Source organism: Quercus lobata, chromosome 9, assembly GCF_001633185.2.
Source record: "Quercus lobata isolate SW786 chromosome 9, ValleyOak3.0 Primary Assembly, whole genome shotgun sequence".
NCBI lineage: Eukaryota > Viridiplantae > Streptophyta > Magnoliopsida > Fagales > Fagaceae > Quercus > Quercus lobata.
The window spans coordinates 21,592,189-21,618,440 of NC_044912.1; the positions used below are offsets into that span (position 1 = coordinate 21,592,189).

The following is a 26,252-nucleotide window of genomic DNA, read 5'->3' on the forward strand; positions in this document are numbered from 1 at the left end:
TGTTTTCAAACCCATAAAACCACTAAGAGTACTCAAAACATAAATATATATAAACAAGGTCTTAGAGTTTGACATGACTCCCCCTCAACACATTACTCCCCCTTAAGGGCTGCTCCCCCTTAAGAGCTGCTTTTCTGCTTCTCAATCGATCATCAATGTCATTATCAACAGAAACATCTCCCCCTTTTTGACAGGAATGGCCAAAGGGTCAGTGTTCAGGCTGATTGGTGAAGCTGTCAAGTTTTGCAGACAAAACATCAATCTGATCCTGCATAGCTTTCATCCTCTCAGAGTGCTCAGTCTGGACCTCTCTAATCCCATCAAGTCTTTTCAGAATGATTTGGAAAGCATCTGGAGGTGTATCTGAAGAAGTTGATGCTCTGGGTCTTTTGCCACTCCTCCTGGGTGTTGAGGTTGATGCATGCCCTGCTGCCTCTGCTTCAGTCTCCATTGGGACACCTTCTCCTTCATCACCTTCATCTTCTTCTCCTGGAAGTCTAACACTTATCCTTTTGCAGGTGAGCTTGTTAATTGCAGAAGGTGTGGACATGGGACTGATGTCTTGTGGGATAGGAATACCCTTCCTTCTAAAAATCCTCATTAACAAACTGGGAAAGATCAGTTTTGGCCTAGAGGTTGTTCTTGTCTCATCCACAATAGTGTCATATATGTGGGAATTTATGTCTATGAAGTTCTTTTCTTTGAGATCCATCAGAAAGACTGCTCTAGCACAATTTATTGTAGTCAACTTCTTAATGGGATAGAGGTTAAACATCATGATGATTGTTAAACACCTCATGTCCACTGGAAAGGCAGTGGTATTCAAACATTTTCCTTCTCTCTGCCCACCTATCCTTTGTTGGATTGTTTCAATGGAGACAGTCCTATCCTTGTAGTTGATAAATTCCTCATCATCTAATCCTTCAAGTCCTAATGCATCATCTATGACATGAGCATCTAAAATGAATTCTTTCCCTCTAACCCAGCAACTTAACTCATTCTCCTTTATCACAGCATTTGAGTAAAATTCCCTAATCAGGGGTTCACAAACTACAGGGAAATCACTCAGAAGTTTTTCCCATCCTCTTCCTTCAAAACAACTTGGGATAAAGGTTTGTCTCAAATCCTCCAAATCTACAAATCTTTCTTGAATAATTCCTGCACTCATGAAGTTATCCCTGTATCTCTCAAAATGATGAACTGACCTAAATAGCTTAGAATCCATTTTCAACCTTTTGTCAGCCTTCTTTGCAGGAGTTTTCTTCTTAGGAGGTGAGGGAGCCATCTGTGATCAATTAGAAGAGGCCACAACAATACAGAGCAATATATGTGTAAAACAAGTCAGTCCCATGTAATTAACAAAGAGATTTCATCCATACAAATGAATTTGAAACATTTAAGCACAAGCTACTTAGATCAATCACATGAAAAAAAAAACAAGCCTAAGATAGGAAATACACATAAAAGCATCAGATATAGAAACCAACTTAAAGGCAGTTATAAGTCAATGAGACAGAAACTGGAAGATGATATGTCACATAAACAGAATTGTGAAGCACACATATGCTCCCAAAAGACTAACACAATAGAGCAGGCATATTTAACACATTAAACTCACGGCCTAATAAAAGGAACAATATGAAACAACTCAACAACTCAAAGTTCAGATAAAATCAAAGAAACACTTAGCTAAGCACAGGATGAAGAATAATAATGAAACAACTAAGAACAAATCATATTCTAGCAGCACCATTCGAAATCTAAGCATGAACAAGGAGCAAAATCCGAAACACAAACCCATTTCTAAAGCACAAATATATGCGAGAAATCAAAGGGAAAAGCACAAAATCAAGTAGAAAAGAGTGCAAAACTGAAAACCCATACCTGAGACTTGAAGATTTTGAGCTACAAGTATGCAACAATGGAGATTGGAAATGGGGGCACGGAGTGTTTGGGAGGGAGAAGATGAACAGTCACAAAAATTCGAGGGAAAAACTGAAAAAGATTTAAAAACTGCTCTTATTTCTGCGAAACACGTGTTTTTCGCGACTTGATTAAGTCGCCACACAGTCGCCAGCTCAAGCCGCCAAAGCACACAAGAACAAAATTTTGAAAATTTTTCTAAGTGTTTTTCGCGACTGGAAGGTCTACCCGCGAGCGAGTCGCGAGCTGAGCCGCGAAAATCTCTGAGTGAACCTCGCGACTGGACCTTCCACTCACGAACAAGTCGCCAAAAATGACCAGCGAAGGTGCGACTGAGACTCGCGACTTGACATACCCGCGACTGAGCCGCCAAAACAGGGCAAAACTGGATTTTTGAAATTTTCAGATTTTTTAAACAAAAATACTTTCCAAAAGCACCTAAAACACTCAAAAATCTTTTTGTGCTTGAATTAACAAAGATTGAGCATGTGAAAACACATTTTATCAAGTAGAATCACACAAATGAATATGGCATTTATTGAACATAAACTTGTGTATTGTGTGTGGATATCAACAATGAGATAGTCATTCGTCTAATGTGAAGCTTCAATGATCAATTCAACCAAGGCATACACAATTAGCACTAGATCATGTGACCCATCTCAATTATAGAAGTATGAATATATGACCTCCCACAAAACTTGATAACATGATTTGGAGCTTTACATTTGACTCCACTTTCAAACATAACAATTGATCTTTTTGATCTTTTGAGTCAATCACCTCTCATTGTGAGAGTGATATATGATATTTCACTTTAATGAATAAGCCTTTGGCTTTTTGAATGAACATTCATTTCAATATAAGGTCGCTTACCCTTTTTCCTAGTCAAATACTAGAATGTGCGACAGGCTTTTGCAGCTCAATATCTCTTTTCATTTGGAGATTTACATTTGGTGAGCTCTTTTTAGCAAAACAAAAATAAAGAGTGGGAAGATATATAGACACAAGTCTATGCAAGTCTCAAGATCAACAAAACCATTCACTAATCATTCATGACAAGTTTGAAGATCTATTTACAACAATCACAAAGATTTCAAGATTTTTCCCACAGTGATATAAGTGCATGAAAACAAGCAATGCTCGAAAATGCACAAAGCCATTAGCACAAAGGTACAAGGCAAAACATGTTTTGAGACAAAAACTCAACAAAGTCAATCAAGCTTTTTGATTTTCTAATTTTTATGTGATTTTTGGATTTTTGACACAAGAAACAAAAAGATTGATAAGACAAAATTAAAGAAATGTACAAGAAGACAAACAAACAACCAACAGCAAAAATAGCAAGCAAAACAAACATAGTCACAAAGCATAGGAAGTATTAATGCATGGACATGTTGTAATGCTTATGCATGAGTACCCTTATTCACCCTCACGTCACTTGCGTTTGGGGTGATTTCCTTATAGGATTGGGTACGGGAGTTAGGGCTTTCAAACCTTCGTGAGAAGCTTTCCAAGCAGTTGGTGAATGCACCAATCATCTTCATCACGTTCATCATTCCGGGATCACCATTCTGATCTCTAGATTGATCTCCAGCCCAAATTCTTCTCTCATTTCTAGGTCCTCCTGACCTTTGAGGGGTTGCACTATTCTTTGCTCTCAGCTTTTGGCAATTTGGTCGAGTATGCCCTTGAAGTCCGCAGTAGTGGCACACATAAGTTCCTCTAGGACCTCTTTGTGGTTGAGGACGTGACTTGGCACGAGATTCAGACCTGCCTGCAAACTGATTGTGAGGATTTAACATCCGTTGGTTCACCAAATTCTTCTTCTCCTTCACCTCGAGCTTTTCACCAGTAGAGTCAGCTACAACTGGATCTTTGGCCTTTACAAACTTTACTTCTTTTGTGATATTTCCAGACGAACTACCTCCTCCGGTATATCCCAATCCGGATTTGTCTGAAAAGCTCTTTTGAGATGAGATAACATCATCTAGCTTCTTGGTGGTAACCCTCTCTACTTTAGCATTAGCTTGCACAACCTCACTCTCAAGAAACCTTACTTTTGTGTAAGCTTCGGACAACTCTCCATTCAGAGTTTCTATCTCACATTTGGCCTCCCTATATCGGATTAGGAGACTTTTGTAGTCCTCCTCAACCTTCTTCATTTTTCTTACAGCAGCCTTGGCCACCCTTGTGTATTCCCCGGACTTCTCCAAGAGTAAGTTATAATTCTCCTGAAGATTTGCTGTGCTTCCATCTTCTTCAGCATTCGATTCTTCAACAATTCCTAGTGATTCAACATCACTATGTTCTCCAAGGTCTTGCACAAGCAGATTCAGTTCATCTGACGACTCAACATGAGCAATAGTCATAAAAGCTGAATAGTTCCCCTTTCCATCACAGCTCTCTTCAGACTCTGAGTCAGACGAATCCGAGTCACTCAAGGTCGTGGCATACACTTTACCTTTCGATTTGAAATAATTCGGACATTCCTTCTTGAAGTGTCCATGCCCGTTACATTCGAAACAAGTGACACCTTGTGTAGGTTGGGATTCTTTTCCATCTTTCCTTTTGAATTCCCTTTTCTCCTTTCCAGAACTTTGGAATTTTCTTTTATCATCAAATTTGCCATTATTTTTGAATTTCAAAAACTTTTTGAAATTTTTGACAAGGTATGCAACATCTTTGTCAACCACATCTTCTCCCGATGAGTCTTGATCTTCCACCTCCTCATTAATGGTCTTTAGAGCAAGAGATTTACTCTACCGTTGATTGGGCAGCGACATCTCATAAGTCTGCAGAGAACCCACCAGCTCTTGCACTTTGATGTCATCGAGGTCCTTACTCTCTTCAATTGCTGTCACTTTAGCTCAAAAACTTTCCGGCAATGATCGAAGGATCTTTCTTACAATCTTCGAGTCCTCCGTTTTCTCCCCCAAGTTGAACTTGCTGACAACCATTTCATTTAACTTCCCATAGAAAGAGTCAAAAGACTCATCCTCACTCATTTTGAGCTCCTCAAACCGAGTGGTCAGCATTTGTAACTTGGTGTCTTTCACTTTCTTCGTGCCTTCATAGGTAGTTTCCAAAATCTCTCATGCTTCTTTGGCCACGGTAATATGAGAAATCCTGTGAAATTCATCTGGAGACACACCACAGAAAATAGCATTGAGTGCTTTACTGTTAGCATTAGATGCAGCAAGTGCTGCCTTATCCCATGTGGATTTGGCTGCCTCTGGTTTGGTCCAACCAATCTCAACAGCATCCCAAACGGATTCATCAATAGAACACAGAAAAGCTCTCATTCGAACCTTCCAAAAAGCATAATTACTACCATCAAAATATGGAGATGCATTTAGGGATTGAGACCTATCCATCTCAAAAGGGAGTCAAGGATCACACAATGGTAATGAAACCAATATCAGTGTACCTGCTCTGATACCAATTAAAAGTTCAAAAACGTGTACAAAAACACCTTTGAATGTTTAGACCCCCAAATTACAATTTAATCAATTCAAGCAATATGTCAAACAACTAGTGTGCGGAAACTTAACATATGCTATCACACGAAATTGATTAAATACTATCTAAGCCATAACAGATTAATATCCACAGCAGATAAATAAAAAGGCAAAGATAGAGAGGAAGGAAGATGCAAACACAAAGACAACACGCGATGTGTTATCGAAGAGGAAACCGAAGCCCTCGGCGAAAAACCTCTCCGCCGCCCTCCAAGCGGTAATCAATCCACTAGAAAATATAGTTGGGATACAAGGACAGCAATAGACCCTCCAAGCCTAATCTACCCAGTGCACCTAAGCCCTCCAAGCTTCTTGCTCCAACGAGGTTGCGCCGAACCTTTTTCTTTTCTTGCTTCCCGGATTCCGCTACTAGACCGTAGCATCAACCAATGAAGATTGGTTCCTTCCTAACTGCTTCCCAGAAATCCAAACAGCAGTCTCACAATGATGATGACGGTGAGAACCTGGTTTGGTATAATGCCTCTCAAGGATTTGACAATGGAGAGGAAGAGAGTTGAGGAATTTGAAGTCTCTAAGGTATAGATTGTGTGTGAATCAATTTAGTTTTTCTCTAGGGTTTCTCTCTCAAAATTCTCTCTGGAAGCTCTCTTTCAATCGTGGGTAATAGGGGATTTAGACTGGAGTGGAGAGGAATGTGAAATGTCAGGTTTTTACAAAACAGGGGTGGCTCGCGGCTTGACCTCGCGGCTTGACTAAGTCGCGAGATCCAGTCGCGAGATAACCGTATGGCCAGTTGTCCTGTTTTGTCCTGTAGTGCTCCAGCTAGCATGACTGTTCATCTTCCAGCATGCTTGGCACGTGTGCTGCTTCTAGCGGCTTGCAGCCGCGAGTCACCCGCGAGTCCCAGCCGCGACACTCTGTTTTCTTGCACACTCTTGAGCAAACTTCACTCTATCTCACTCACTACCCTTACATCAAACCCACCTAAATACAGGGTTACTAAATGCTGAATTACAAGCAAATTTGGCACGGAATAAAGCCAATTAGATGGTTGAATAAATTCAACCTTACACATTGTCCACGGTCCACTGTACATTCTTCCTAGAGACTTTGATTCTCTAATGACATGACATCTAGCAAACAAAATTTTTTACCCTCATCTATAGGACAAAATGGGAATATACCCCTTTGGGCGAAAAATTCTAGTAAAATGCCCCATTTTTGAAACTATTTAGGGATATGTCCCTGTTTTGAAACTCGATTTTATCAAAATCGAATTTTAGTGTGGAACTCGAGTTTCAAAATAGGGACATTTCTATAAATAGTTTAAAAAATAGAGTATTTTACTAGAACTTTTCACTGAAAGGGGTATATCCCCATTTTGGCCCTCATCTATATGAAAGTTTTTTAAGTTTCACACCAGGCACATATGCGAAGCACAAAGTGCAAACTGAATAATCTTATTGCTCCGTCTTCTTTTTTCTTTTTTCTTTTTCAGGTTTTTTTTTATAGGCCTTATATATATATATATATATATATATATATATATATATAAATTAATTATTAGTTGAAATTTAAATTTTCTAAACAAATGCCTAAGGTCATTAGTATAGATCCTATAAATCTCAATTTTACATTTCAAAATCTATAACGCATTCCAAAATAGCAGCCAAAATGGGCTTTTACCCCTTTCTCACAAATTTTCTAGTAAAATGCCCATATCTAAAACTAATTAGGGAAATACCCCTGTTTTGAAACTCGATTTTCTAAAAATCAAGTTTTAAATGTAAAACTCGATTTTTGGAACATCGAGCTATAGCGAACATGAACTTAGATTTTTTTTTTTGGGAACTTGAGTTCCATGTAAAGTATTCGAGTTCATGGAACTCGAGTTCCACTTCAATTTTTTCAAGGAACTCAAGTTCCATGAACTTGAGTACTTCACATGAAACTCGAGTTCCAAATTTTTTTTTTAAATTTTTTTAATTTTCAATTCGCAATAACTCAATTATCCAAAAATTGAGTTTTAAATTGAAACTCAATTTTTAGAAAATCGAGTTTCAAAACAGGAGTATTTTCTTAAATAGTTTCAGATATGAGGTATTTTGCTGGAAAGTTTTGGCAAAAGGGGCAAATGCCCATTTTCTCCTCAAAATAGCAAACCAAACATATATGTACCTACTTCATAAAAAATAAATTAAAAAAAAAAAAACATATTTGTACCTACACGTATAGTACCCATAAATCTGAGTGTTACCACTTACCAGCTGCAACTATATACTTGCTAATTGCTGTGCTCAAAATAATAATAATAATAATAAATAAATAAATAACTTGCTAATTGCTATGAAAAGTTATAGTATTACTCATGTTATTACCTTTTCTTATGTTAAGATTTAAATAGGCAAATATTCGTAACAATGTAATTGATAATTGGGTTGAAATTCTTGGTCCAAAAAAGCTGTCATGAGAGAAGCTTAGAATTATCCCAACTAGAGATATTAACTCTTGCTCGTATATAGCCCGCTCAAGCAAGCCCACACAAGCAAGAGAATCCCGCTCTAGAAACTTCATTTCTCCCTCACCTAAAAGGCTGTGAGAAATCTGATTTAGATCCCACCAAAGTTGATTATGCAACAGAATTGTGAATTAAGTACCGGTTAAACCAATTATACGATAACAAAACTAAAGATTTAAAACATACTAGATGGAAAGTGGTGGGGACCCACACGGGTTATTTTGTTCTCAAAACTTCTATGCATAATATCTAATAGTTGAAATGTAGCATTTATGATTTTTATGCTCCTATATGTTGAGCCACATCAATGAAGTATTTCGGTCTAGTTCTACCAACTTTGGTCCACTTCAATCCATTAAGTTCAGTTTGGTCTAGTTTGGCCCACTTCGATCGAGTTTAGTCCATTTGATCCAATTCCATATAATTCAGTCCATTTCAATCCATCTTAATCTACTATGGTTATGCTTTCGAAGAAGAGGTTTATGTAGAAAGACTAGTTGCTTCATTGACAATTATGTTACATTCTTAGTGTAATGTTAGTAAGTTCCTAATAAAATTATATTTTTCTTATGTTATTAAACTCTTTAGTCATTCAAGACATATAGATGATGAACTATTTATAAGAAGTACTAGACAAATTCTAATCACATATTACATTATTTAAAAAATATCTCAACTTATATAATAATTGAATGTAAAATATATTATGTTTCATTTATAAAAAACTTACAAAATTTAAAACACGTTCAAATAACAAATATAAGTAGTTTAATTTATAAAATCTAATATATTGTATAAATTATACAATGTTAGAAAATAATGGAATCGTTTTAAAAAGGTTTGGGACTAAATACTTATAAGTATCATTTACTATTTTCATTTTTCACTTAAAAAAGAAAGCGAAAACACCATTTTGGTCCTTACATTTTGGAGTCACATTTAATTCGATCTTTACATTTTAGTAGTAGCCAATTTGTTCCATATTATTTTCAACTTGTAGTTAATTTAGTCTCTATTATTAACTCAGTAACAAAAAAATGCTTATGTGGCTAACAAATTACATAGTTAGCACATTAGATGTTTACATGGCTACTAAATAATAATAAATTAATTTGACATCTAAATAATGCCATGTCTGAATCAAATAAAAAATATATAAAAATAAAAAAAAACAAAAATTAGTTTAGTTTCTCAAAAAAATTTTTAAGAAGAATTTGAGAAATTAAATTAGAGAGAAAAGAAATATGAGATTAAGAATTGAAATACCCAACAAAAAAAAAAAATTGTTCCTAAAAACATTTGGTGAAATTAAATTAAATTTTATTATTATTATTATTATTATTTAGATCTAATTTGCCAATGTTTAAATGTCAAATTAATTGTTTATTATAATTTTAGTAGCCATGAATCTAATGTACCAACTGTGCAATCTATTAGCCACATAAATATTTTCTGAAATAATATTAGAGATACAAATTATTTTATAAAAAAATTTACAAATTGTTGATATGGTAAGTGGTTATTAGTAAATGAAAAAATGATATTAATGGACTAAATGAAAACTAATAAGAGGTTGTTCACATCAACATTTTGTAAAAATATTTTAAAATAGTTTGTATTTGTAACGCAACTCATATTGAGAAAATGATACGAACCAAATTGATTGCAACTTAAAAAATGTGGCTCAAGAACAAAATATTGTTCCCTTGCCCCAAAAAAAATGTTTTGCAATATCACGTGGCTGGACTGTGATTGGTGTTTTTAAAGATGATGTCAAACAAAAATTTGGGGAAATTGTGTCCATCTCTGGGGAGATTTAGGGGGTGTTTGGTAGCTTAGTTTGAATACACTTTTGAGCATTTTAAATAACATTACACACTTTTCCACATACTTTTTTATCCACACGTATATCAAATACACCCAAACAACATTACTCAAAATCATCTACCAAACACCCCATTAACCGTGACTGAATAAATTTATGCAGAAGAAGGAGGCCGGTGGTTTGATACAGCCAGGGAAGACCCACCTCGCTTTTCCTACCGTATTAGGTAGCTCTCTCTCTCTCTCTCCCCGATTCTTCTATGAAATTTTCTGTTTCTTTTTCTGGGTAATTAAATTTTTGATCTTTGTCATTCACGTGCTTCTATTTACTTGGATCTCGAGTTTATATATGTTTCTCTTTAGCATTTGACAAACGCCAAAGTCATCAGTTTACTTTGAATGGACTCGTTTTTTAGTAACTAGTCCATTGAATGTGCAGTAGACTCATTTTGGGTCGCACGGACATATTGGTTGTATGGCACTTGGAATTCATTTAATAGCTAGCATTCTTTTGTTTTATAATCCCACTATGGCACAATAACGTCTTGCTATGCTTGTCAACAATAAAATTTCTTTGCCTTCTGAATTCACGCATGTCATTTACAGGTCAATTTAGTTCATGGCTTAAATGACTAAAACCAAAGATCACTATAATACGTCCCTAATCTGTATTTTATTTTTGGAAATTTGATAAAATAGCCAACCAAACATTAAGTTGGATACTTGCAGCTAAAGATCTAGTAGTACTCTAGGCACTACATAGTCTTAAACAAACAATTTCCTTTAGTTGCTTATATTTGACAAAATTTAGTGCCCCATATAATTCATATCATTGTCTGTCTTAGTCAATCTGTGGATGGCTCTAGGAAAGTGCACATAGGCTTGATAACACCTAAGAGACCATGAGTGTAGTTGGTCTAGATTTTGGATTAGCATGTAAGCATTCAATTGCTAGCTTTATGATGAGTATCAGTTGATTCTCAGCCTGTAGCATAGGAGGTGGAATGCGTTGGTCTAACAAATCTTTCGACAATAATTCCTCCTCCACGGATGAAGTAGATATGATGGAGATGATTTCGCCAGGATGTCTTCCTTTGATCACTTCAATTTCCAAAACTCCAAAGCTAAACACGTTGTATTTCTTAGTTATCTTCATCATATAGGCAAGCTCTACAAAAAAGCATAATATGATGGCAATGTATACATATGATCTATATTCTATATTGATTGAATTAATCAGTACATTACTTGGTGCAACATAACCATATATGCCGGCAAGTGAAGTTCAATTGGATGAGTCTTGATTAAGAAGTTTAGCTATGCCAAAGTCTGAAACATGAGCCTTATATTCTAAATCCAGCAAAACATTTTTACTTGATATGTCCCTATGAACAATTAGTGGTGACTAATCATGGTCCATGTAAGACAGAGTGTGAGCCACACCTTTGATGATATTCACCCTCTTGTTCCTATCCAATTCTTTTGCTCCTCCAGAATTGCACAAAATTGTGGCCAAGCCTCCTTTCAAGGTACTTGTAAATTGAAATTGGGAATTGTGAATGTGAACAAAAGCCATGTTGTTTTACAATGTTTTGATTTCGGATTTCAGTTAATGCCCTTATCTCATTTAAGTACTCTTTTTGCTTAACACATTTCATTTCCTAGTTATCTTCATCATATAAGCAAGCCCTACAAAAATGCAGAATATTATGACAATGTATACATATGATCTATTTCTATATTGATTGAACAAATAAGTACATTACCTAGTGCAACATAACCATATATACCAATAGGCGAAGTTCAATTGGATGAGTCTTGGTTAAACCTATAAGATTTCCAAAACATTATTATAATTATTTGATTATAATACTGATTTAGTTTGTATAGGAATGGACAAACAATTAAAGGGTAGTTGCCTTATGCTTGGATCTATAGGATAAGAACAGCTTGACAGACTATTAAAGAGTGGTTGACTTATGGGTGGACATATAAGAATCAACCTCTTGAATAGTTTGGATTTTCAATTTTTATTGCACAATTGTTTTTATACTTTAAATTGCAATTTTTTAAAAGAAATTCCAAGATTGGTCTGGGCAAATTTTATATTATATTTATTTTAAGTGTCTAAAAAATTAAATATTTAGATGATAAAGTGTACCTAGTTAAAAACGTATCCTATAGATCAGAGTTTTGAAGTCAAAAGCTCTAATTTTGGGAGGATAGAGTGGTTTGAAAAGAGAAACAAAATCACTTTACTTTATTGTTTATATGTGAAATTATGATTATTTATTTATTTTTTATTTTGAAGTTGAATTTAGCCCAATGTCACAGATTTTAATATTTTTTCGTTCTTTATTATTATTTTTAATTTTTGGGTGAGGAAGCTCCTATAGTCACACATTTTTGTTAAATAAATTATATATTCACAACACTTTCACAACAAATATTAAGTGGAAGGTTATTACTGTTTGTTATTGATAGACAAATTAATAACAACCTGTTACTTAAGATTTTTTGTGAAAGTATTGTAAAAATTTTGTTGATGTAGCAGTTCTCTTTTAATTAACAAATTAATACTACAATGATTTCAAGTACTTTTTACTTTTTAGCAATTGTTAATTACAATTTAAATAATAACATATTGTTGTCTAAATTAGCTTTTCTCATGCAATTGAATCGACTAAAAATTTGCATTTGATTAGTTGTGGCACACTCTATCAAAAACCCTAGCCGAGAAGACAACATGGGCCTTACCTATGGATCGAGGTGTGAACATGGTGTCCATAAATGGAGGGCTTCTGATGGCTCCACCTCATTTAACAATCAAAAACCTATATTTGAAAGGAGCGGCTGAGGTGTACGAAAATAGCGTATTTGTTACTGTGGACCTCAAGTTCATTGTGGACTCTTACATCTGCAACATGCATCTTTGAAAATGTCCAACCTTATGGAAGATATCTCCGCTTCCACCTCGCCATCAGTTGCAACAAAGATGCCATTAAGCTTGCCCACATATTATTGCCACCCTCTGAAGCTGAAGCCTCCCCTCCTGAACAGTTTGCATTGGTTTTGGTCATCTCAGGTTCTCAATTCTTGTTCAAAGACTCATCTTTTCACAGGGTATCAATATCGTGGCTCAAATAGTTTATTTAGTAGTATTAGTTATTGACAGTGGTAGAGGCCTTGAAAATCAATTCGTACAGTGTCATATTATTTGATAAAGTTACTTGAAAGTTCAGAAAAAGGGTAAATGAATTAATAATTAAATAAAATTAAATAGCTTACTAAACACTATGATTATTATAAAGAAAAAAAATTTCTTATCTTTCTTATTGTAGGATATTTTAACTCATCAATATAATATTTGTAAATGTTAAAAAAGAAAGTTTATGGACAACTTTTACCATAACTTTGATGTGGTCGACTATAAATGGCAGAAAAATAATTGATAGACCGCATCAAAGCTATATATCTTTTGAGTATTGAAAAACAAAAGCTAACCTGAAGAGTTAATTAAGGGGGGTTAGAGTTCACTCAAATCAAATATTTAAAAGAAAAAAAAACTATTTCCTGCATTACCATGATAAACTGATAGACCGCTTCAAAGTTGCAGCCTCAAGAAGCAGATGCCTTCTTAACATCGATCTAATTTTGTTATTAAAAGGTTAAAATCTAGCTCCTTGTTTTTTTGAAAGGGTGACAAGAGGTATTGGATTGCTTGCATTCCTTCATTCCTTGATGAAACCTTGCAGACAAGAAATGTCACCATCATTGGCCAGGAAGGATCTTGCATATAAATATTCGATTTTCACAACAGGGATATACAGAGCATTTTAAAACTAAAATCTTGACAATTACCCTTTTTTTTTTTTTTTTTTAATACGACTTAATTAAATCAGTTGAAAAAAAAAAAAAAAAAAAAAAAAGACTAAATCTATCACTATATTAAGTCCTTACTCTTTATATTACATTCGAAATCCTTATAATGTATACTGAATTCAAAATAGCCATCCAAACATATATCATGTACTGTGCCCTGAAATCTAAGTTACACTTACCGGCGGTAATTTATTAGAACCTGCAATTAATGATCTAAAGTACTCTAGCCATAACATAATCTTAAAACAAACAATTGCCTTCAGCAGCATAAATTTGATAGATTATATCGTAATCCAAAAAAATCACTATATCCTTGCTGGTCCTGGCGAGGCCCCTATGAAAGTGCATTTGGGGATAACTGTTGAGAAATCATGTGCATGGTTGGTCTACAGGCTGGGTTAGCATGCAAGCATGAAATTACAAGCTTTGTTATGACCAGTAGTTGACTCTCAATCTGAACGGTGGGAGGTGGAAGGCACATGTCTAACAAATCTTTTAACAATAAATTATTTTCCACAATTGAAGCAGATAGAATGGGGATCATTTCACCTGGATGTCCTCCTTTGATCACTTCAATAGCCAAAACTCCAAATCTATAAACATCACATTTCTCAGTTATCTTCATTGTATAAGTAAGCTCTGCAAACAAACATAATATCATGCAAATGTGTTCATATACTCTATGTTCTACATTAATTTTAAACCGGAGTACATTACTTGGTGCAATATATCCGTATGTACCGGCAAGTGAAGTCCAACTAGATGAGTTTAAATTAAGAAGCTTAGCTATGCCAAAGTCAGAAACAAGAGCCTTGTATTGAGAGTCAGGTAAAATATTTTTGCTTGATATGTCCCTATGAATAATGGGCAGTGAGCAATCATGGTGCATGTAAAACAAAACAAGAGCCACACCTTTGATGATGTTCACCCTCTTATTCCGGTTTCAATTCTTTAACTTCTCCATCATTCCTCAAAATTTTGTCCAAGCTACCCTTTTTAAGATACTCATAAATCAAAAAAGAGTATTGTGAATGTGAACAAAAGCCATGAATAACAATATTTTGATGTCGAATTTCTATTAACACTCTTATCTCATTGAATAACTCTTTTTGTTGTGCAATCTTGCAATCACCCAAAGATTGGAGTTTCACAACAAAGCATATTGAAACTACATCTTTCTTCTTCTTGTTGTTTTAATATGCCTTAACTAAATCAGTTGGAATATAAATGACTAAAACCAAAGATCACTACAATACGTCCCTAGTCTTTATTTTACATTTGAAATCTTTTTAATACATACCAAAAAGACAATAAAGCTTATATCATCACATTGTAGATACTTGCAGTGAAAGTGCTAGTTGTACTCAAGAGGCATTACATAATCTTAAACAGGCAATCGCCTACAGCAGTGTAAATTTGATAGATTATATAGCATTCCAAACAATTCACTATATCCTTGCTTTCTTGGTGAGACTGTGTGACCCTACGAAGGTGGATTTGGAGTTGATAACAGTTGAGAAACCATGTACATAGTTGGTCTACATTCAGGATTAGCATGCAAGCATGCAATTGCCTGCTTCATGATGACCATCAGTTGACTCTCAATCTGAACTATGGGAGGTGGAAGGCGTATGTCTAACAAATCTTTCAACAATAAATTCTGCCCCACAATTGAAGCAGATAGAATGGGGATCATTTCACCTGGATGTCTTCCTTTGATCACTTCAATAGCCAAAACTCCAAAGCTATAAACATCGCATTTCTCAGTTATCTTCATTGTATAAGCAAGCTCTGCAAACAAATAGAATATCATGCCAATGTATTCATATACTCTATGTTCTACATTAATTTTAAAATGGGTATATTACCTGGTGCAATATATCCATATGTGCTGGCAAGTGACGTCCAATTGGATGAGTCTGAATTAAGAAGCTTAGCTATGCCAAAGTCTGAAATATGAGCCTCATATTGAGAGTCCAGCAAAATATTTTTGCTTGATATGTCCCTATGAACAATTGGCAAGGAGCAATCATGGTGCATGTAAAAGAAAGCAAGAGCCACACCTTTGATGATGATCGCCCTTTTATTCCAATCCAATTCTTTAGCTTCTCCATCATTCCTCAAAATTGTGTCCAACTTTTCTAGGTACTCATAAATCAAAAATGAGTATTGTGAATGTGAACAAAAGCCATGAAATTTAACAATATTTCGATGTCAAATTTCTGTTAACGCTTTTATCTCATTGAAGAACTCTTTTTGTTGTGCAATCTCACCATCACCCAATGATTGGAGTTTCTTTACTGCCACTATTTTTCCTGATGGTAGATTTGCTTTATAGACGGTTCCTTATCCTCCCTTTCCAATGCAAAACATAGCATCAAAACCATGGGTAGCTTCAATGATTTCCTTGTACATTGCTCTTCCATCAAAAGTTGCTATCGAAAACACCTTTTCATCGTGCATGTTATTTGCTTGGTTTGTACAAGGGTGCTTCCTTTTTCTTTGATAAGTGAAGAAAATTCCAAGAAACATCATTACAAGTGAAAGTGTTCCCAAAAGAGGAAAAATGATTAAGAAAATGATTTTGTGCCCCTTCTTTAAAACTTGTCTTCTTGCCATACATGGTTGCAATCCGGTAACATTTCCACACAACCCTTTATTACCTTGTAGTGCTTCTACGGAAGCATCTTGAAATGCTTTGCTATTGGGAAGATGACCCTCCAACTTATTATAGGATATGTCCACATAAGAAAGGCCGTGCATTTCTTCAAAAGCAATTGGAATAACACCAGATAGGTTATTGTGGGAGACATTCAACATCTCCAAGCTCTGAAGATTGCCAATTTGTGAAGGTATCTCTCCTTCGAGCAAGTTATGACTTAAATCTAGCTTGGACAAATGGGATAAAACACACATTTGAATTGGAATATCATGGCTAAACTTCTTGTTGCTCATATTCAAATAGTTTAGTTTCAAAAGGTTCCCTATATTTCTAGGGATTGACTTATCAAATCTATTATTGGATAGATCTAGATAGTCAAGATTTGTTAATGATCCAAGCTCCAAAGGTATATCACTAGAAAGTTGATTTCCATTCAACTTCAACTTCACCAAAGAAGTCAACTTCCGAAATTCCTTTGGAAGCTTCCCAACTAACCCATTATAAGAAAGATTAAGTTCCTGGAGTTGAATGATGTTTCCAATATTAGGTGGTATGCCACCACTAATATTGTTCCCAGCAATCCGTAGGGTAGTTAGTTGTGGACACCTCCCCCAATTGTGTGAGATTTCACCATAAAATCTATTGTAGCTGAGGTCTACAAACTCCAGGTTACTATAGCCACCAAAATCGTCAGATATATTTCCAAAGAATTCGTTGGCTTGAAGGCGGATTCTTATTATGCTTGTGCAATTCCTCAAAGTTTTTGGAATTGGACCTATGAGATGATTGTCATTTGCGGACAATTTTTGAAGAGAACCACTTTGGCATAAGTTTTGAGGCAAAAAACCAGTGAAGTTGTTTGTATCCAGCTGTAGCACAGCCAACTTTGCTAGATTTCCTATCTGTTGAGGAATGGGACCAGAAAATTGATTATCGCGGAGGGATAACCATTCTAAGTTGCTCAAATTGCCCAAGGAAATTGGAACAGTACCATTTAACTGATTTATGGACTTCAAGTTTCCTAATTCTTCTGGAATGGTGCCAGAAAGTTGATTTTCATATAAATATAAGATAGATATGTTACTGAGAGTTCCTAACGATTTGGTTATGGAGCCAGAAAGATAATTTGTATAAAGGCCTAAAGGCACAAGAGACTTCAAATTTCCTATTTCTGTGGGTATGGTGCCAGAGAGCTGATTTTCATACATGTGCAACCATATTAGCTTTTCAAATTTTCCAATACTAGGAGGGATGGAACCTTTTAGATTGTTGTGACTTATTTCAAGAATAAGCAAATTGGTAAGGTTTCCAATCTCTGGTGGAATGGAGGCAGAGAGTTGATTATTATTGAGATACAAGTAAGCCAGGTTGCTCAAATTACCTATTTCTATGGGAATTGAGCCGTTTAACTGATTTTCACTGAGGTCCAACACCTTAAGATGGGTCAGTAGGCCAATCTGTGGTGGGATTTGCCCCGAAAAGTAATTGAAGGACAGATTAATATATACGAGTTTGGAGATGTGACTAATTTCAAAAGGGACTGTACCAAAGAGTTCATTCATGCTAAGATCAACATATGCAAGACTAGGGAGAGATGAGAATGGAAATTCATGAAGTGTACCTTTCAGGCCTGAGTTCGTGAGGTTTAATCTAGTAACACTTTCTGCTTGGTTGCATGAAATACCGAACCAACTGCAAGGGCTTGAGCTGGTGTTCTGATTCATAGAACTGGTTGCATTTTTATTACGAAGGAGAGTCCATGAATGCAGGGGTGGCTGTGACTGTGTTTCATTTTGAAGACGGGCTTTCCATTTGATAGAGCATCTATTTCTGCCTCTGCCTCTTCTTTCACAGAAACAGAAGCAACACTGAATGAGGAATGTAGCATGACCAAAAGGAGGGAAAACACTTTTTTGAAGCTAGTCAATGCCATGGGTCTTTCTTTTACAAGTTGCAAAAGCTGATTTAGAATTCTATCTAAAATGTCTAAGCTCTCCCCACAGCATTTATAAGTATAAGATTTGGTCTGTTTTCACGGTGATGTGAAAGAGAAAAAGTGAATTGACTAATTGGATTACTGAATTTGACTATTCTTGCAGTCTTCACACTTGAAAGCATCATTGATGAAAGTTCAAAAACGTGTAAAAACACCTTTGAACGTTTAGACCCCCAAATAACAACTTAATCAATTCAAGCAATATGTCAAACAACTAGTGTGCGGAAACTTAACATATGTTATCATACGAAATTGATTAAATACTATCTAAACCATAACAAAATAAAATCCACAGCAGATAATTTAAAGGCAAAGATAGAGGAAGGAAGATGCAAACACAAAGACAACACGCGATGTGTTATCGAAGAGGAAACCGAAGTCCTCGGCGAAAAACCTCTCCGCCGCCCTCCAAGCGATAATTAATCCACTAGAAAATATAGTTGGGATACAAGGACAGCAATAGACCCTCCAAGCCTAATCTACCCAGTGCACCTAAGCCCTCCAAGCTTCTTGCTCCAACGAGGTTACGCCGAACCTTTTTCTTTTCTAGCTTCCCGGATTCCGCTACTAGACCATAGCATCAACCAATGAAGATTGGTTCCTTCCTAACTGCTTCCCATAAATCCAAACAGCAGTCTCACAATGATGATGATGGTGAGAACCTGGTTTGGTATAAAGCCTCTCAAGAATTTGACAATGGAGAGGAAGAGAGTTGAGGAATTTGAAGAGTCTCTAAGGTATAGATTGTGTGTGAATCAATCTAGTTTTTCTCTAGGGTTTCTCTCTCAAAATTCTCTCTGGAAGCTCTCTTTCAATCGTGGGTAATAGGGGTATTTATACTGGAGTGGAGAGGAATGTGAAACGTCAGGTTTTTACAAAACAGGGGTGGCTCGCGGCTTGACCTCGCGGCTTGACTAAGTCGCGAGATCCAGTCGCGAGATAACCGTATGGCCAGTTGTCCTGTTTTGTCCTGTAGTGCTCCAGCTAGCATGACTGTTCATCTTCCAGCATGCTTGGCACGTGTGCAGCTTCTGGCGGCTTGCAGCCGCGAGTCACCCGCGAGTCCCAGCCGCGACACTCTGTTTTCTTGCACACTCTTGAGCAAACTTCACTCTATCTCACTCACTACCCTTACATCAAACCCACCTAAATACAGGGTTACTAAATGTTGAATTACAAGTAAATTTGGCACGGAATAAAGCCAATAAGATGGTTGAATAAATTCAACCTTACAATTGAATTTGATTAGTTGGTGACACGTATTTTAAAAGCAAAACAGCCAACCAATCAAGAAAAAGAAAAAAACTATGGGTTTAAAAATCGGATTGGTACTGTTCAACCAGTTAGAGTGGTTCGTTTAAAACACCAAAACGTAGCAAATCTGAACAAGCCATCATCCATGGACATTGTTTGCCATTGATCTGAAGAAAAAGCGCCCCCCCTCCCCCCCCCCCCCCCAAAAAAAAAAAAAAAAAGAAGTGGTTGAGGAGAGGGATTCAATGGAGCATCAAAGCAGCCACAAGCAAGTAAGGCTGTATATTTTTAGACCCCTTAAAACACAATTGGATTAACCTAGTTAATTAGCCAAGTTATTACTTAGTCCAAATTCCAGATCTAGGTTATCACAATCAAATAATCATATCACGCATAGTAGCGGAATTATAAATAACACAATGATATGATGAACTAGGAAACCACACCGGTAAAAACCTGGGGAGGATTTAACCTAGCTATCCTCAAAATAAACCTGAATCCACTATGAAAGAATCGAAGTTTTACAAAAGGACTTAGACCACTAACATCTTATTGCTACCCACTAGTAGAAACTTGTTGACACGACCACGTGCAAGCTTCGAGACCACAGACTCCTTCTTTCTTGGATTCTCCAACAAGTACAAGCACACCCGCTTGTGTTTCTTTAAACTCCTTAGTGCAGCAACTGAATGATCATCAAGCTCTCAATCAAATCTCCTTCTTGATAATCCTAAGCATGTGTGAAAGCAACCACCTTTAGATCTCACAAGAGATTCACACACACAGCAAAATAGAGCAACCTAAAAAATGTGGCTAGGGTTTGCCTTTTATACTTAGGGCAAAATATAAAACCTTACGCGTTTTAATAGGCTAGGAGTGAGTTGGAAAACTTCTGCAGAAAAAACATTCTGCCCGAGATTCGATCGATCGAGTCTAAGCGTCGATCGATTAAGCCAGGCCGAAATGCACACTTAATTCTATAACAACTCGATTCCAACTTTACTTAAAAGACACAACTTTGAGCAAGTCTAAACAAAACTAAACAACCTGATTTGATCATGGTTTGCCAACAATACACATTAGAGTTCTAATACATTAGTTCCTAAGTACTTAAAACCTAACAAACTCCCCATTTGGCAATCCGTGACAAAACACAACTTAAAACTCAAAGTTTACAAAGAAAATCCCTTTACAAAAAAAATGCCCATTATAACAAATCCAATCCTAACTACTATCCATCAGTTACAAGTGTAGACAGCAACTCAATTGAATCAACCTATATATTTCCTGAAACACTAAACAAAACGCATAAACGCATGTGTGGAAAATACAAGTAAACAAAATAAATTCTTGATTTCACTCAACACAAAATAAAGACATATATCAATGAATAACTCATAAATGTAAATCAATAAGCAGTGAAACAAGAAACATATAAAACAATAAATGTATCTCCCCCTAACATAAATAGCCCAACAAAAATACATCAAGAGCCAAAAAAGGTAAATACAAAGTGAAGCACCTAGATACGATCTAATCTCCACAAGCTTCAACAAACGAAAATCTCTTCCCCTGAGAACAAAAACCTCTATAAATGTCCCAAATGTACTCCCCCTTTTTGTGACGGAATGCCAAAGGGCAATCAAAATCCATCATCAAAAGGAGGTGGCGGTAAGGATCGTCGAAATTGTGCCAACTCTGCTCGCAAGGCACGGATCTCATCGAGCACGTCAACCAAAATCTATCCATTAGCCGCTTGAACGGTCAAGACATGATCTAACATACGTCGAATGTTTGAATCATTCAAAGTAGTCGGTAGGGGAACATCAGCATCAACAGCAGCACTAGACGCCTTAGCTGTAGCATCATCTGTAGAAGAGGGAGGAGGGGGTATAGCACCAGATGGCTTAACTCGAGGACGTATAGAGCCAGCTCTCAAATGAGCAGCTCTCTGCCTAAGAAAGGTGGCACCTATGGGAGCTGCAACATGTACAAGCTCACTAGCGGGGAAGTTATCTAAATCGAGAAACAACAAAATCCTATGAATGAAAATAGGATGAATAACAGCATAAGCGATGACTGAACTCTTATGAACTTCGTTCAAAGAACGAAGAAACAGGTGAGGAAAACTAATAGTAGCACCAGAAATAAAGGCATACAAAAACACACATCGCTTAAGAGGAATGGTGTGGAGATGAGAAATAGGCCACAAAGAATGACATGCTATCCTAAAGAAAAGATAGGTAGTCTCAGTAAGCTCAGCGGACATGATCCAAGGATCAGAACCCCACTGGATAGAAGACCCAATGATGTATGATATAACGTCATCAAGGGGTGGAGACTCTTCATAAGGATAGACGGGCTGCCTAACGACTGGAACACCAAGAGCTTCAGCCACTATCCTAGGGGTGATGGTGAACTCAACACCTCGTATCCAACTCCTAACAAGGGTTTTGGAATCATAGATGTGGCAAGAGAGGTTCGAGAAGAACTCTCTAATCAGGGTGGTTGGGGGTGGATGATCTACCTCCAACATAGTCAACCAGCCTCTACTCTCAAAGTTTGCCCTAATGGCAGGATCAAACTCATCTAACACAACAGATCGCTTAGCCCATATCTTTCTCTTACTGTTCAACTTCTCATATAACTCTCTGCTTTTGTCACTCCGAAACAACTCACTCCTTGAGGGAGACTCAAAAGAAGTAGAGGGTGTCCTATGGGCTCTAGTCTTCCTAGGCATGATGCTAAGGTAAGGACAAAGACACAAAGCAAAACCAAAAAGAATAGAAAGAAAAACCAGGGGCAAACTGCAAGTTAGCACAAAAAAAATATAGAACGAAAATCTATATGATGCATAAATAGTTAAATGTCATGATGCATGCTTTAATGCAGTGAAACTAAGTTCAATTTAACTTCAAATTCACAAAATTGGCTTAAGCATAGAGTTTCTAAAAAAAACCCCAAAATTTGAAAGACCACTTGTTCAATTTGTAACAAATTGACCAATTTATCATCACACAAGGTAGAATACAGAATATAATGATCAATTACATCAATTCAACAAGCCAGTTTCATCAATTAAACTCAATTTGAACAAAATCCCCAAATCAGGTAAATACAAGCCCTAGAATTTTCAATTTCTCACAAAAACACCAAATTGATCAAATTAAACATCTTAGACCATGTTTATAACATTATAGGAACAAAATCCAATGATCAATTTTAGAAAAGAAGGCTTGAATCATCAAAAACCCTAAATTTGAATAGGTCCAAAAAATCCCAACAAAATGCATGAATTTATGCATGAAAACATGAAAATAAATGCAAAAGGAAGGGTAAAATGGACTTACTGGCTTAGAGAGAGGAAAACCTTGCAAAAATTTGGGAGGAAAACGACAAAAATTTGATGAATGAGCTTGTCTGAATCAGAGAGAGAAAGAAAAGTTTGAAAAAGTTTTGAAAAAGATGAGTTGAACAAGTCAAAATCAGATTTTTAAAAACCTTATTCACGATTTTCGATTGATCGAAAATCAGTTTCGATTGATCAAAACAGACAGAGGCTCCCTTAAATATTTAAAAAACAATTTCGATTGATCGAAAAACAGACTCGATCAATTGAAACAGACAGAGGCTCACTTAAATTTTGATAAAAAAACACAGTTTTGAAAAAAAAACAAAACACATTTTAGGAACACCTTAAAGCATTGAAATTGATGAACAAAATGCATGAGTATGTGATGAAATGTTTTTCAAAAACAACAGTTTTAAACCCAGTTTTCCCAAAATTAAGATCTTCAACCATTTTCCCTTTAAATTCTCAAGCATCAAATATGTTTTGCATAAGACTCAAGGTATGTTCAAACTTGGTTGGTCAAACCAAAAAACACACACAATTACATGTACAATGTTTAGGAAAGAGTAACTTGTGTAGTGTGTGCAACTAGCAAAAACTTGAGATACATGTGAGGTGATATGTGAATAGCAATCAACCATAAGGTCTACAACAGTTATCACATAAGATTTGAAAGAGACTATCACCTAAAGAGTTACATCATATAACTCCCACATCTCCTAGATCATAAGCTTTCAATCATGTAAGTTTCTTGATTTTGCCTCATATTGTACACACAAATTTTAATTGTTCAAAAACTTATTAAAATAGCCAGGATAATGTGCACACCAATTTTATTTGTTTAATTTAACATTAAGTCCAATAATGTACACACCAATTTTAACATTTAAACCGAGACTACACCTTATATTCTTTTTGTGCATGTGCTACACTTTCTCAAGTACAAAATCTTACGATATGCACTAAGATGTTCATGATTGGCTAGTGAATAGTGGTGAGATGGTTATTTATGCCTTTCTCAAAAGGTTCAAGTCCGACAGTCAAAGACATGTGACTTCAAGATCAAGACATGGGAATGATTTCCAACTCCAGGATTGGAAGGTAGACTCCTTAGATTTAGACTCTTTCAGATCAACCCTAATCTTCCTAGGTGATGTAACTTCTACAGATTTAGCCTCACTCACAGATGGTTTGACAATGTCACTCACAGGGGGTTCAGAAGAAGAGGAAGGAACAAAGTTTGTGGAATGTGGTGCAGACACAGAGATGCTTTTTACAAAACCTAATGTCACGCCCCGAACCCAACTACAAAGATAGACACGTGACAACCGCCACACGCTTATAAAGTAAGCACACTACAAGTGTGCAAGGCTTTCTTAGCAACTAAAATTTATCCTCAAAAATTAAAATCAATAAGTCCAAAATACCTCAACAATTTCTTTATGAATAGATCTCCAATAATTTAATAGAAACAAAATCCAAACCTCATGTACATAATGCTAATTGGCCAATAAATATAAAACTATTAGAAGACCATCCAATCCCAAAATCACTAAGCTTCTTTTCCTACTCACAACACAACATCAAAACTTGGTATTCTTCACAATCTAAAACTAAAGGGAAAAAGGGGTGAGTTGATAACTCAATAAGTAACCAAAATCCTAATAAGTTTTATCAAGCAATAGATCTGTAAAGTAATAAGATGTAATATGAGTTTTCAAAAGTTATAATATACAATGGGTTTTCAAGAATAACTAAGAAGTTTCATAGTCTTAAAATAATAAGTTGCAAATAGATCACATACTTTAACCTTACAAATATATATCATAGATGGTTTAGAAATTAGTCAGTTTTCCATATATCAAAAGCTATAACTTACAATAAGTTCCAAAAAATACATAAGTAGTTTAAGTGACTCAAAATAGTTAAATACTCAACATTTCCAAAATCACATATGTAGTTTTAAGGAATCAAAATGGTTCAAATACTCAAAGGTAATTTATATTCTTAACAATCTTATGAATATGGTCACGCTATATCCCTGTGACTGGGCATCAGAGTATCAATGAATAACCTTCATTGGTTGGGTATCAGAGTACCAATGAATAACCCCCATTGGTTTGGGTATCAGAATACAATGAATAACCCCCATTGGCGGGGTATCAGAGTACCAATGAATAAACCCCATTGGTTTGGGTATCAGGATACCAATGAATAACCCCCATTGGTTTGGGTATCAGAGTACCAATTAATAACCCCTATTGGCTGGGTTTCAGAATCAATTCATAGTCAGATTGTTCATAATCATATACATGAAATCATAGTTTCTAACAAAATATATCTCATTCAAGCATGTATGTAAAAATCATATACTCAGTATTAAATTATAGTTGTAATAATCTTTTGCTTGAAATCAGTAATACAATAGAAATAAAAATTCTATGAAACAAAGTCAAAATATAGTCAGATTGTCTAAAATCATATTTATCAAATCATAGTTCGAACAAAAATATATATCTCATTCAAATACATAAAATATATATCTAATATAAGGATCAGCTCAGAGATCAAAAGATCTTCAATAAAAGAGCTACCCACTCTGATACCACTTGTATGTTTTTAAACCCCTTAAAACACAATTGGATTAATCTTGTTAATTAACCAAGTTATTACTTAGTCCAAATTCCATATCTAGGTTATCAAAATCAAACAATCATATCATGCATAGCAGCGGAAATATAAATAACACAATGATATGATGACTTAGGAAACCACACCGGTAAAAACCTGGGGAGGATTTAACCAAGCTATCCTCAAGGTAAACCTAATTCCACTATGAATGAATCGAAGTTTTATAATAGGAGTTAGACCATTAACATTCTATTGCTACCCACTAGTAGAAACTTATTAACATGACCACGTGCAAGCTCCAAGATCACGGACTCCTTCTTTCTTGGATTCTCCAGCAAGTACAAGCACACCCGTTTGTGTTTCTTTAAATTCCTTAGTACAGCAACTAAATGATTATCAAGCTCTCAATTAAATCTCCTTCTTGATAATTCTAAGCATGTGTGAAGGCAACCACCTCTAGATCTCATAAGAGATTCACAAACATAACAAAATAGAGCAACCTAAAAAACGTGGCTAGGGTTTGCCTTTTATACTTAGGGCAAAACATAAAACCTTACACGTTTTAATAGGCTAGGGCGGAGTTGGAAAACTTCTACAGAAAAAACATTCTACCCGAGATTCGATCGATCGAGTCTAAGCTTTGATCGATTAAACCAGGCTGAAATGCACACTTAATTTTGGAACATCTCGATTCCAACTTTACATAAAAGACACAGCTTGGACCAAGT

The 26,252-nt window shown here is 35.8% G+C and overlaps 1 pseudogene; it reads right to left on the bottom strand.

The window, feature by feature from the left end:
* Window positions 1-14,837: 14,837 nt before the first annotated feature.
* LOC115961392 lies at window positions 14,838-18,015 on the bottom strand (annotated as a pseudogene).
* Between the last annotated feature and the right edge of the window lie 8,237 nt (window positions 18,016-26,252).